The sequence below is a fragment of the Cariama cristata genome, unplaced genomic scaffold (genome assembly GCF_000690535.1).
Source record: "Cariama cristata isolate BGI_N322 unplaced genomic scaffold, ASM69053v1 scaffold7279, whole genome shotgun sequence".
In the NCBI taxonomy this organism is placed as follows: Eukaryota; Metazoa; Chordata; class Aves; order Cariamiformes; family Cariamidae; genus Cariama; species Cariama cristata.
The window spans coordinates 82,830-95,944 of NW_009634031.1; positions in this window are offsets into that span (position 1 = coordinate 82,830).

Here is a 13,115-nt window from a genome sequence, read left to right on the forward strand (position 1 = left end):
ACTCAGTATATGGAATGGCTATGTAATAGAAGTCACTGAAGACACCAAAAGCTATTAGAAATGGAGCATATCTGGACCTGTGAAGCACCATGCCAATAGCTGTGTAGTATCCGCCTTAGCATCCAGCCTTTTACCTGGTGTCTGGCCAAACCCAATAAAACTAGTTACCGTGAGATGTTTTTTGACAAATGGAAACACTGCAGTTAGATACAATCTGAGTGCTCCACACTGAGCACGGTGCATCAGGCGAACAAATGACTGCCTTTTTTTTTTCCCCCGTGGAAGAAGTGGCTATTTGCTCCCGCTCACTCCAACAGAGAAAGTCATAGCTCTGTTCTTTAGATCTGCTGTCCCTGGGAGACAGCAGAAGAGAGGATCTACTTTTTACCATTAGGAAAAAGACAATTCTCGCCGTGGTCTTTATTGAAACACTTACCTGCAGATCCCCTTTCCATTATATGCAATTTCTGGTTGCTTTTTGCAGAGCACATTTTCACACATCCTTCATAATGCTACCGCTGCCGAGTTTCATCTAGTCAGGTTCAACACACACAATTCCCTGTTACAGAGAATCCCACAGGCTCTTTCAATCCAGCATTTATATAAAAGCTTTCTGATAATCATCTATCCTCTGCAAGAGCTATCGGATTTCACATCATAGCTGATAATACGGCTTATGGTCTTGCCGCAACTTGGTTTCGGGACGTGGCAGGGGGCCACTAGCACAAGGCAGGGTTCCTGGCAGGGGGAACAGAGGCACAAGCAAAGCTGCTAAGCAGCTCCGGTGCCTCCAGCAATCACCCAGGACGGTTTGCAGCCACCACTGCAGCTCATCCCAGTCTCACAGCCAGGATCGTGTTGGCACCAAAAAGCACTCTTGATATTTACCCTGACCCTCTGAAAAATTGGTGGCAAAGGAAATGAAATACCAACAAGGAATAAGAGTTTCTGTTTGCTCAGGATGACAAAACCAGGAGGGTTGTTCGATCAGGAGAGTAAATCTGACTCCTTCAGAGCTGGTGATATTTCAGATGACACTGAGAAGCCATTTTCACTGTTCCAGAGATGCTCTTTTCAGTCTGTGACTACAGACAACACCTTCAGGGTTGTCAGATACAGCTATCCCATCTCACAGTTCCTACACAGTTCACCTTAACACCGCCAAAACTGTATGTGTGACAGCAAAGTGGCTGCATCAGCTCTGGTATGCTGCCTCACCCTGTGCCTGAACACAGCCATGTGCTTCAGAGTCTCCTGGGTTTGGACTAGGGCTGCCCACTGCTCCCCACACATATCTGCGTCCCTATGGCTTTTGGGGGAGAAGACATCATTTGCTGCTGGAAAGACAGTTGGAAGGCCTGGTTCATTAAGTTTATCATGTTCTTTAAATTATTTGAGAATATCTACTAGAAGGTGCCAACATAGGGAATATTTCAGTTTTTCACTTATTTTCCTTAATCATTGCCCACATCTTAAGGATCCTGCACTGAGCCCTCCTAGGCATCCATCAGAGACGCGTCCTCTCCTGTCAAGACTAGCCCAAGAAACAGTTGCTGGTAAAAAGCAAAAGCCATCACACACAGTAAATGTCAAATTAATAGCAGTGCTTAGCATAAGAAAGGTCCTTCTCCTTGAATGAGAAGATCTGCATCTGAGAATGTGTATCTGGCTGTACGGAGAGGAAAAAAATAGTATGGTATAAGGAAGGACAAGCAGAGAGGCTCTCAGGAATGTTTTCGCCCAAGAAGGAATCTTTCCCTGGGAGTCTACAAAAAACATCTTTTGCCTCGCCTGCTGCCCCATTTACTATGCTGCTGTGCAGGTCAAGAGAAGTCAGCTCAGAGTGTTCAGGTACAATTGAACACATTTTTCAATCACCAGTCTCCAAAGGAGTGCAGGCACTGTGCTGCCCTGGACACCTTCACACCTGGGGGCTCGGACCAGGATCTGTCGCTTCTGCGAAGTTTCAAGGGCGTTCCCTTCCTCTCTCTGCATGGTACAAACAAGGTTGCCTAAGCAGATGACTGCACCATTTTGGAGCACTTTTTCCACTGCTGCGGGCATCTCTGCAGGCTGTGAGTACTTGGTCCAGAGTTTTCACCAAAGTCATATGAATTTTGAAACACAGTGACTCTGCAGCCTTGGCCACGGATTTCAACTGCATTCCCCAAGCATTATGCTCACTGTGCTGAAAAGCACCTACAAAGCATTTCTTTGTGATATTTACTTTATAAAATTAAAGCACAGGGAGAAAGAAAAAAAAAATCAGTTTCTTTCTGCTATTCCTTAGTTTGTGTAAGCAGTCGATTGTAAATGTCAAACGCCAGTGGTGCATTAGAAAAGGATCACACTGAAAAATTCTCTCTCGAAGGCCAGAGCCCAAACTCCTCACCAGCCTCAAGACTGCTCTAATTTCACGTACAACATCCTACATTAGAACCGTGTACAGCAATGCCTAATTTAGCCATCACAACTCCAGCAGCGTGGGAGTTAAAGAGACTCCATGTACATTATGTATGTGCATGTATGCGGGCAGGGAGTGGACCCTATGCTAAATTTTAGGTAGTGCCCCTCTGCCCCAGACAGCTCTGCCCAGGTTCAAAGGGATGAACAGGGAATATTGTGAGATCCGAGCGTGTCATAGGAGCAGGTGGGGATGTCTGCAGCTGAATAAGCAGGTTGCTTTGGGAATAACATGAAACAGATGTCCTGTCTTCGCACTCCCTGAATATTTTCTTCAAATAAATTGCAAGTGCAGGGTTTAAGGCTGAGTCTGTCATTTCTCTCTTTAGCAACTCCTCTTCTGTTTTCTTCTGCCTGTTTTCTTTCAGGGTAGCAAATCTTTTCTGCAAAAGGATGACTTTAGAAGCTAGAGAGCAAAAAATGCTTTTTGATTGAGCAAGGGAAAAGAAGTGCTCCCTGCTAAATGAGTTTACTGAAGTTTCAGGTAGAGAATATTGGGAGGTGCTCTGCACATGGTCCAAGATAGGCACGTATTCAAACAATGTCAAAGCTCATTGAAGAAAACCACATACTAGGCTTTAGTAAGGGGGTTTCCCTTCAAGATATTTTCCCAGCAACATTTATTGTTCAGGCTGGAGAGGGAGTCGGGTTTTTACACATGCTAAGTATAGCTTGTGGTCTGTTATTTCAGCACAGCAATGCACTTATTCATATCAAATGTCTGAACTAGATGAAGGGACACTGGTTCTGATTACATACCCAAGTCCTGGGGAATACCCAGGCAGGTCTAGAACCATTCACAGTCACCAAAAACGTGCTCTCTTTAAGTAAGAGATTACTTAAAGCTCATAGAAAAGCAAAGGAAACTTGATTCTTCTTCATGCATGCAAGACTTTACTTTGAAAGACCAGAGCACCCAGCCTTCTACAAACAGGCAATGTTTTGGGATGTCTTCTTTTTGGAGACACTGCCCCAGCCTCTACCAGAAGGTAGCTGTTGATCATCAGAAAGTCCCTACCACTCACCATCTAGAAGTGTCTCAATGAGGTTCCTTCAGGTTAAGCAACCAGCCCCCTTGGTCAAGGTCCAGGATTTATATTTAAAAACACATTGCACAGGTAACGTACAAGGGACTAAAAGAGGCAACGAACTTCTAAGGCTTATTAGCAGAAAAAAATGGGACTTACAGGTCCACTGTCTTTGTTTATAATTGACAACTTAACCCACAGTGATGTAGGAATGCCATTTACTGTCTACTCTACTGCCTACGCTGCTGGGATAACCTTTCCTATGTGCAATTCTCTTAATAATGTGCATAACTCAGAACTGTGCAAAAGAAACTTCTAAAAATCTGCACAGAGAATTAGTTCAAGTCTCAAGACAAAGAGGCAATAATTCACCAACTCCATCAGCATTACCAGAAGGTAATGCAAAATAAATTCCATGGGAGTTTGCAAAAATGTCAGATGACAATAACACCTTAGTGAGGCAGAGCATATTTTATGCATCCTGTTCGTTAGCTGTAAAGCCTGTCTGCATGATGGGGTTTTCTCATTTGAATTAATCACACTGTATATTATGAAGAGATCTGCTGAGCCCTTTAGTACATAAAGCATTTAAAAGATGTTATTAAAAAAGTTATTTTGGAAATTTGCAATTACACATCCATTTGTACACCTGCATTTATTGCTTCTCTTACTGTCAGTCTCCGTCAAGCTAAAGACATAGGAGTCTGTTTACACAGATGGACTTTTGGAGCCATTATAGGCATGCTTACAAGAAAGTAACAGTATTATTCTTCTGAAAGGCTATAAACTTTAAACCACAAGTTACAGAGCAGCCATTTGGCATAAGTAGATTTGTCAAAGTATTTCATGTTATGTTTATACAGCATCTCAACTTTGATACATATCCCAGTTCCAATACCAGGAACCCAGAAAAATCCAAGTTCAATCTAGGCCATGAATAGTGCCAACAACCTCGAAACGATGCTGTATACTGAAGCTCCTCTATGTGTTGTATCTCGGTTAGTCTGGAGCCTTAAACATTTAAGGCACAGTAAAAGCCCTCTGCAAGTCAGTGAACCCAATCGTCCATCTACTGATGTACATCCCCTTGTGAACTAACTGTCAATCTTAAAAAGAAAATCAACTTTTTGCTTCAGCCTTTATAGGAAGACACTTTTGCTAGCTTGTCATTCTCTTCCAACTGATACAATAAACACAGCCACTTGCTAGTTTATCCCCATTTGCTCCTGCACCAGACAGCTCTTCTCCCTCTCTGGTGTTCACCCTCAATCTGTTTACTGACAACAACATAAAATGTCCAGCCAGCCCTTCAAGTGAGGCTTGGGCACTGATTTTTGGGCTACAGCCTCGGTTTTGTGTACATGTCAGACAATAATCATTTCTGCACACAGAGGTCTTCACTCTGCTAACATTATTAAAAGCAGGAGAATAAGAGAGTATGAATTTCACAGCCCTAACAATCTTAGGAAATTTGTGAAACACAACAGCCAAACAGTGTTTGCTCAGACACCTGCGGAAGATGTTGGTAGAGGTTGACACAAGGGCAGCAGACCCAAGCGCTAAACGGATAAAATGGCATCCCCAGCAGTTTTTTTCCTCATTCATTATCAGTGCATTTTTAGAGCCACCCCATAACCCTGCCCACCCTTCCCCACAGGGATATCAGTATCAAGTCATTCGTCAGCAGAATATTGTCACATTTTACAATATCACCCTTAAATACAGGAGCCCTCAACAGGACAGTGCTGGAGGTTATTGATTTTGAACCACTGACACAGCAGACAGCATCCCCCCAGCAGGAGAGATGCCCAAGGTCAAATGCCTTCTTAAAATACACATTTGGCTACCAGGAGTTTCATTAAGTTCAATAAACCATCAGGTATTGACCGGTGGCACTATTTATAAATAATCAGCCTGTACAGTGCTGACCCCTTTTTTTATTTAATGAAATTTGTTTTCTCTTGTCACTGTCAGGTATTTTGAGTTAGCGAAATGCTGTGACCTCTCCCACACTAAAAATGAAACTGTATATAAAGACTGTCGTGAAAGCCCAGCAGTAGCAACAGCTCCCGGAAACAGCATATATCTATTTAGGTAATACAAACAAGATGTCAAGTCTTTAAAAGCATAAGCTGTTAAACCAAGCGCCAAACCATCCATAAATGTTTGCATGCCACAGAGCAAGAGCTCACTCTCTCCTTCATTCAGCCTCCGTAAAATAAATAACATATTATGCACGAGCAAAATTTGTGCTATCGCAGGAGTGACAAGAAGTCATTCTGAATTAAGACATTCAAGAATTAAAGCTCTCCCTCTTTGTGCATTTCCTAAAGGGAAAGAATTTCCCAAAGGCAGTACTTCTTGCGCAGGAGCTGCGATGCCGCAGAGCACTGTGGGCCCAGCCGGAGGGTGCTCACCGGGGCTGAGCTTCAGCAGAGCCACCCAGCTCTGAGCTCCCAGTGCAGGGCCAATGTCCTGCTGAGCTCAAACCCCCACACTTTCTTAGTTCAGTATTGCTTTCTCCTCATCCCAGAATCGGCAGGAGCTTCATCTACCACAGGCTAGCAAAAACTTACTTTGAATTAATGGTCCTTTACTTCGTTACGGACTTGCCTTATTTCTATTCTTTATGCATCATGGCAGAGGTAGGGATCCCTCTTCCTCCTCCTCCTCCTCTTGAGCTAGTTTGTTCACCTGACCTTTAAATCCTACCGCACCATCTGTAAGGGGTGGGGGGCTGAGGGGAATTGTAACAAAAAAATCCAGGAAACATAAGCTTATAACTTCAGGCCATACTATATTTAGCACTTCCCCGGTGTGCTGCTATGTTTTTAACTGCTGTTGTCAGAATATATGCAGGAGAGGTAGCTGCTGTTTTACAAAGAACGAACCCTTTATACCCAGGTGTTAAGCGTGTGACTGCCATCCGACCCATTAATGGGACATGAACTGTCAGGGTCAAACACCGCACCTAGACCCCATCACGTGCCTAAGGCTCCGCTCAACTTGCCATGAAAGTTGGCTGGTTTTGTTTCTGTGCATGCGCACACCCATTCACACAGAAAGGGGTGCATTGTTGATGTGTGTATACGTATTTATACATACTGTATTGCATCATGATATTTTGATTTGCAAGCGAGCAGCGTTCAGTGATGCAACGTTTGTAATGTATATGGGGGATGGCTAGATGCAGAGTTATTACAAAGCAAGATTAAAACTCTGTGGTTGATATGTATTGATTTTATTTTTGCAGCACTGTCTGCCTGATCATACATCTTCCCATTTCCACCCCGCTGCTGGGCAGGAGGGGGTGCACGATTCGGCTGAGACTGCCGAGTACAGCATATATCTGCGTAGCAGAGAAAAAGCCACCGGCATCCTTGAGTGGTTACAAATTACAGACCTCTCACTAGGGGACCAGAGTGGAGCCAGGATCCAGCTTTTAGTGTGCCAAAGCCAAATACAGCTAAATTATGCTCTCGTCCGCTTTACCACACAGCCGCTGCGGCAGATGCAGCCTCCCGCGGGTCCTTGCCCCATGGCCACCTTGTGCAGCCCTCCGCACTGCCACATGCACAAAGCATGGAGGGGCCGTGCTGCAGGAGGAAGACCCTATTCGGGGTCTGTCATGCTCAGAGCGAGTTTAGCCCTTGTACAAGTGCACGCACACATATAACAGCCAAAATCACCTCGGAAAGCAAAAGATAAGTGTTGCACAACGCCAAGTGCCAAGTGAGAGCAGCAGCACCTCCATGCTCAGCAGCCACAACTGCAGTGGTGCCTCTGCCACTGCACCAGCACAGAAGTCCCTTTCTTTGCAACCCAACAAAACTGATCCAGGAGCATCTCCTGTGTGACCAACCAGTTCCCATCCCACCCTGAAAAGCAGCAGATTATTTAAAAGCAGGAAGCAAACACACCCACATTGTCTTTTCAACCTTGTTAGCATTTGCCAAGCATCATTTCAACCCTAACATTATAAATGTTTAACAGATCCATGCCAAAATTCTTTGAACCTTGCAATCGATATGACTGAGCCGCTGCACAAAATTTACCATTGATCTGTGTTTCACTTCATTAAATGTTAGTTTTACAAGGTTCAAAACAGGCCTGCTTACAATCATTTAACAACCTGTGGTTGCATCATCAGCTCTAAATGGCCACGCAAGACTGACTGCCCGCAAACCTGCTAGTTATTTATTTCTTGCCCTACAGTAATATCAATTTGCCAAGCTCACTTTTAAAAGTTTGTAATGTGTTCAGCAATACTCACTTTATGCTCAAGTATGCTGACAATACCGCTTCATGATAACCCTTTGGGATTCAAACAAGGCAGCATCACATCCAGCTGTCCCCAGCGCACACTCACCTGTAGCCCCTACAGCAATATCAATTTGCCAAACTCACTTTTAAAAGTTTGTAATGTGTTTATGCTCAAGTATGCTGACAATACTGCTTAACGATAACCCTTTGGGATTCAAACAAGGCAGCATCACATCCAGCTGTCCCCAGCGCACACTCACCTGTAGGTACTGCAAAAGCAATGCTGCAAATACACATTAATTACACCCCTGAGAAGCTGCTGCCACACCAACTGCATTTCAGCTGTCTTCCCCGTGTTAAGGAAGGAAAAGTCAGTACAAAGATGGGAACAGGCTGGTTGTCAGCTCCTGCATCGCACAAGGGCAGGACTGTCTATCTGAGGCAGAAAACAGTTGCAGGATTTGTGTGTGTTGCAACTCACGGGTGACGCAAGCTTCAAGGCAGCGGCACAGAGGAACAGATAGCATGAACAATAAAACTTAAAGAGTTGGCCCACCTTCTTTGAACGCCCCTGCTGCCTGAGCTCAGCTGCAACCGAGCTGCCTACCCTGTGGGCCCCAAGGAGAGACTCTCTTTAAAAATCTTCAAACTTAAAATATAGATTTTTTGTAAAACATACCAGCTCCTCTGGAGCAAGCAGGCACAAGTGCTGTGGCATGTGCCATTAGTCCCTTAAAGACCATATGATCCTGAAGTGGACTAAGCCATGCAGATTTGCAGCAGTATTAACGTGCACATTTAGCAAATTAATAAACAATTCTGCTTTTTGGCTTCTTTTTTTTCATCCACAGAGTTAAGTGTGAAAACAAAATCTTGATTCCTGCTACACTAGGATGGCTGACAGCATCTATCAAGCCCTTAGTCCACAGGCAATGCTCTGCATGGGATAAACTATGAGGGCTGATAGCAAACCATCACTCTCCTCCCACTACTAACAAACACCGTTATTCATCTTCTGGACAAGTTTAATATTTTAGTGCAAATGGTTTTATGTACTAGTATTTCCTCATTTCTATGGCCTTGGGCCGCCAGCCTCTATATTTTCACTTCCACAGCCAAGAGTTAGTAATAGAGAAAAATAGCCAAGAGCTAGTAATAGAGAAAAATATTGTTCATTCATTACAGGGGAAAGAAAATAAAGTTCCACATCAACATGATTCCTTTGTGCTCTGGTTAAAGGTTGGACTTTCCTCTCGATTCTTGTCTCCTTTAATTTATTAAACCCTCTGCCACAGTAAAATTGATACCAAGTCTTGGAGTAGGTAAAAATCTATTTATGCAACCAATTGATACATTCCACAAACCATCAGATAAGAATCAACATAGTTTAAAATTAAAATATATATATTTTTAAAGCACATCAGTTGCTGAGGAACTTTGCCACCTACCACTTGCAGATGTGCTGGGGCAGTCAGCCCCAGGCAGGGGCCTCCTTGCTGCCTCTCAGCTGGGAGCTGCTTTTCCAAAGGGAAATCTGCTCAAGTGTTTCAGAAATCACTACTCACTTTTGCTTGTGCCAAGAGCTGAGGTGACAGTCCAGGAAACCGGAGCCACGACAACGCCTGCATGTATTGGTCCTCTCCACGCAGCACTGTGGCCTTCAGAGGAAGCATTCCTGTTTAAGAATGGGGTGTCAGAGAATTAGGCCAGGTTTACAGCCCAGAAATAGCACTCTCCTGTTCACAAGACAAGTAATTAGACACTGCAAAAACCACAGAAAAGTGTCGGTTTTACATTGGTACTCCATATTACAGAGCTGCGAACTGCCCAACACCAAAATCTCCCAGATGCGGTTTCTAAGGTGTTACACTTCAGTCGTTATTCATTCCCCTGCGTTGCCAAGTTTTGAGGGAAAACTCTTTTCGTTGCTACAAGCTCCACGGCCAGGAGAGGGACACGCATGTATACGTTCAGATTCGGAGGGCTGCACTGCACACAGTGATCAAAACCACCCCTGCAATTACATCACAAGGAGTTTCACAGCACCCACTAAAGTGGCATTAGCAAAAGCCTTCAGAAAATTCTCCTCTTTTGCGCATCATTTCTCTCCATCCGCCAGTTTTGCTTTGAGCAGAGAAGGCCAGCTGATGGCAGAGGCTGGGAAGCGGTACCTTTGACTTACAGCTAAAGCATCACACAATGCAACGTTTTTATTGTCACCGTCTGCAGGATAAATGGCATTTCTCTGACAAGCTGAAATTCATACACAAAATAAACTAATAGTCCTACAGCATAAAAGGAGTGGAGAGCGGCTCCGGTCATAGAGCAGCGTGATTTTGCAAGGCCCAGCGGCCTCTGCCAACTTGCTTGGCACAGCCACAAAACCAGCTCCAGCATCGAGGCAGGAAAGGAGGAGGACTGAAATCAGCTCTCATCTGCAAAGTTTTATTCCTCTGAGTATCAACAGAACACAGATGGTCTTTTCTCCGAGTGAAGACCATTCTGCACCTGGAAAACTCGTCAGGAAGAGAGACCAGAAGGCAAAGGGGAGAAATCCGTTTGTACAAGCACTTTGCTTTGCAAACTGAGCTGTACCCCTCTAATCAGCAGCAAATGTTCCTGTGCACAGCAGTAATATCTGCAAACCAAATGCATCTCTTGAGTAGATAAAGGCATTTATTCATGTAAATAAATATTTTGCATTGATTTAAAAAAAAAAAACCCAAACAAGTGCCCGTTGGAATTTTTAAAATAGAGGAAAAAGTTGTTAATAATAATGGTGCTAATAAGGCCGTTTGGGATCTGCCTTTCTTTTCTGAAATTATTTTGAAGGAATAGGGATGAAGTCAGAAGCGGATTGGAGGGATTTTCTCCCAGGAGTGGGGTTCAAAAAGCAGTATTTTTCTGAGCAGTGTGTTCCCAAGGCAAGGCCATCAGGCACTCGCACATATCTCCCAGTGGTACCATAGAAAATGACGCCACATCACATACTAAGATAAATGCTAAGACCAAATAAACTAAGAGTGCATTTAAGCACCAGGCTCCACAAACCTGGAGTAAGCCCCGTACAGACTTACGTGTCTCTACCAACAGTTTACAAAGAGCCATCACAGAGCACGTTCACAGGGTTATCCCTCAAGGCATTAACACATCCCACCTAACCGATTCCCCTCTAAGAAGTTTTAGCAAAGCATCCAGTGAATCACAGACCAAGATGAAATGAATTTAAGTTCTCTGGAGCAGTGGAACGCCTCATCTGGGCTGGTGCCTTATTCATGTACAACTATCCCTGTTGTATCTCCACTCCCTCATCCAGTTGTTCTGAGCTGTATAAATTAGTTATACAGGAGTGAACAGGAGTGGGAGATATCCGATAGAGCCTGTAAATTCCCTGAAGCCCTTTGAAAATCTAAGCTTAAGCTGATTTTTAATTGCCAAGTATAGATCGCTGCACTTCACTCAGTACATTTTATTTTTCTTACAACATAGCTATATGTTGTTGTAATTCAACTAGAATTGTATAGTTTGTCAAGTACCATAGCTGTATCCCTTTGATAAATACCTAATTGTTCTACTAAGCTCTACTATAGATATTTATGGGAGCAAGAGTGCCTGCAAAGTACAATCATTTTTGATCACAACAATTAGATTTCTACTGTTTATGGACCAAATTTTCCTAGGAGGTACAAAGGGGGAAAATCCACTTACAGCTGAGATACATCAAATAGCATTAGTTCAGGAGCTTACCTAGCGTATTTATCTTTTATTGGAATAGCTTTGTCACTTCCTTTCAACATGCATTATCATTTTTACCATAGTTACAGGTTTACAATCTCTGGTTCCCTTCCTGGGCCTTAGGCCATTCCCAGCAGTCGCTAACAATGGCGATTTACCAATAGTCACAAATGATGGACATGGCGTTCCCATCAATTGTGGTAGCCATTGCTTCAAGATAACAACTGTTTCAGGTGTTTTCACCAGAAGGACGGACTTGCAAGGTTAAATTGAATTTTAAACCTTTTTAATTACTAATTTGACAATTTCCATGTAATTTACATACTCCTCAGGAAATCGCAACAAACACACCAAAATGAGAATAGAAAATGCATCATTTTGAGATAATTTTCCAGTCATTTATACCCATGAAATCCCAGTTAACAGGACTGTGTCCGTAAAGCAGCAATAGAAACATGAAGGGCATCAGGTCCTTTCTTTTAAGTGACTATTCACCCAGCTAAACTGGCACTAGCTTTCCTGGTGGGTTTAAATATTGTATGGATCACTAGGTAATTGAAAACAGAATAAAAAACTGGTTTTGTGTGCAGTTATAGTTCAGCTAAGATTCCAGCATTGCTGTCATATTTTTCCTGCCCTTTGGTCATCTTTATTTTTCTGTAAAGAATGAAAACTTACAGGACGCATCTGAACAGAGACCAAGCCAGAGTGTTACTTTGGAGCAGTTATACTGCTTTCTTCTAATACCATCCTTTAATTTATATAATTTTAGCTCCTCTTGTTCAGGCCACAAGAATTCAGAGCCTAATAACGTGTGAAATAGAATTATAAATGTGGTTAATAGGCAGTTTAGTCAGAAACATTTTAGGGAACATATTTAATTACTCATAGGAAAAAAACCCCAACAGTCTGCCTAATAATTTTCTCCCCATCCAAACGAATAGCGTGGGATAATTAGACTAAGTATCTTTCCCTCTTGCAATTGCTCTGATTTATGGACTTTGCTGTTTATATAGTTTCTATGATGACAGAAAACTAAAATGCAAATATGACTTAGAACACTTTTTTTAATAACATGCATTCAAAAAGTTTTCTTCAGTCTTTGATACCAAGAGCTGCTGAGCGTGCACAGTTAACTATGGGCAGTAAGCGGAGGAACAAATTATTTCTGTAGATACCATTCTGCCCAAGAAAATAGTCTTTTCCTTCTATGGCTCCAAATGACTGGAAATTTCCAAATTTAAACCAATTTTTTCCCCTTCAAACTCGCACAGTTGGCGGGGAGACGGGGTTGTGCCCTCACACACAGAGAGTTACAGAGGTCCCAGCACTTCCCAAATCTTATCACCACCTCGGAGAAATACTCACAAAAGGGGACAGCTTGGAGAGGGAGGAGCTGGCTCTGCCCACAACACAAGCTGGGCGCTGCAGGGCCGGGCACCATGTCCTCCGTGCCTGCCTTCAAGGGGACCAGGAGGTAGCTCAGCCCACCCAGAAAATGCAGAGCTTGTTGTGAGACTCCATCTACTCCTTAGTGTGAAAATTCAGGTGAGGTTTTCTATATTTATATATGTATATATATCACAAGTACCTGCATTGGGTGTGAGTGCCGGGGCACCAGCTGCG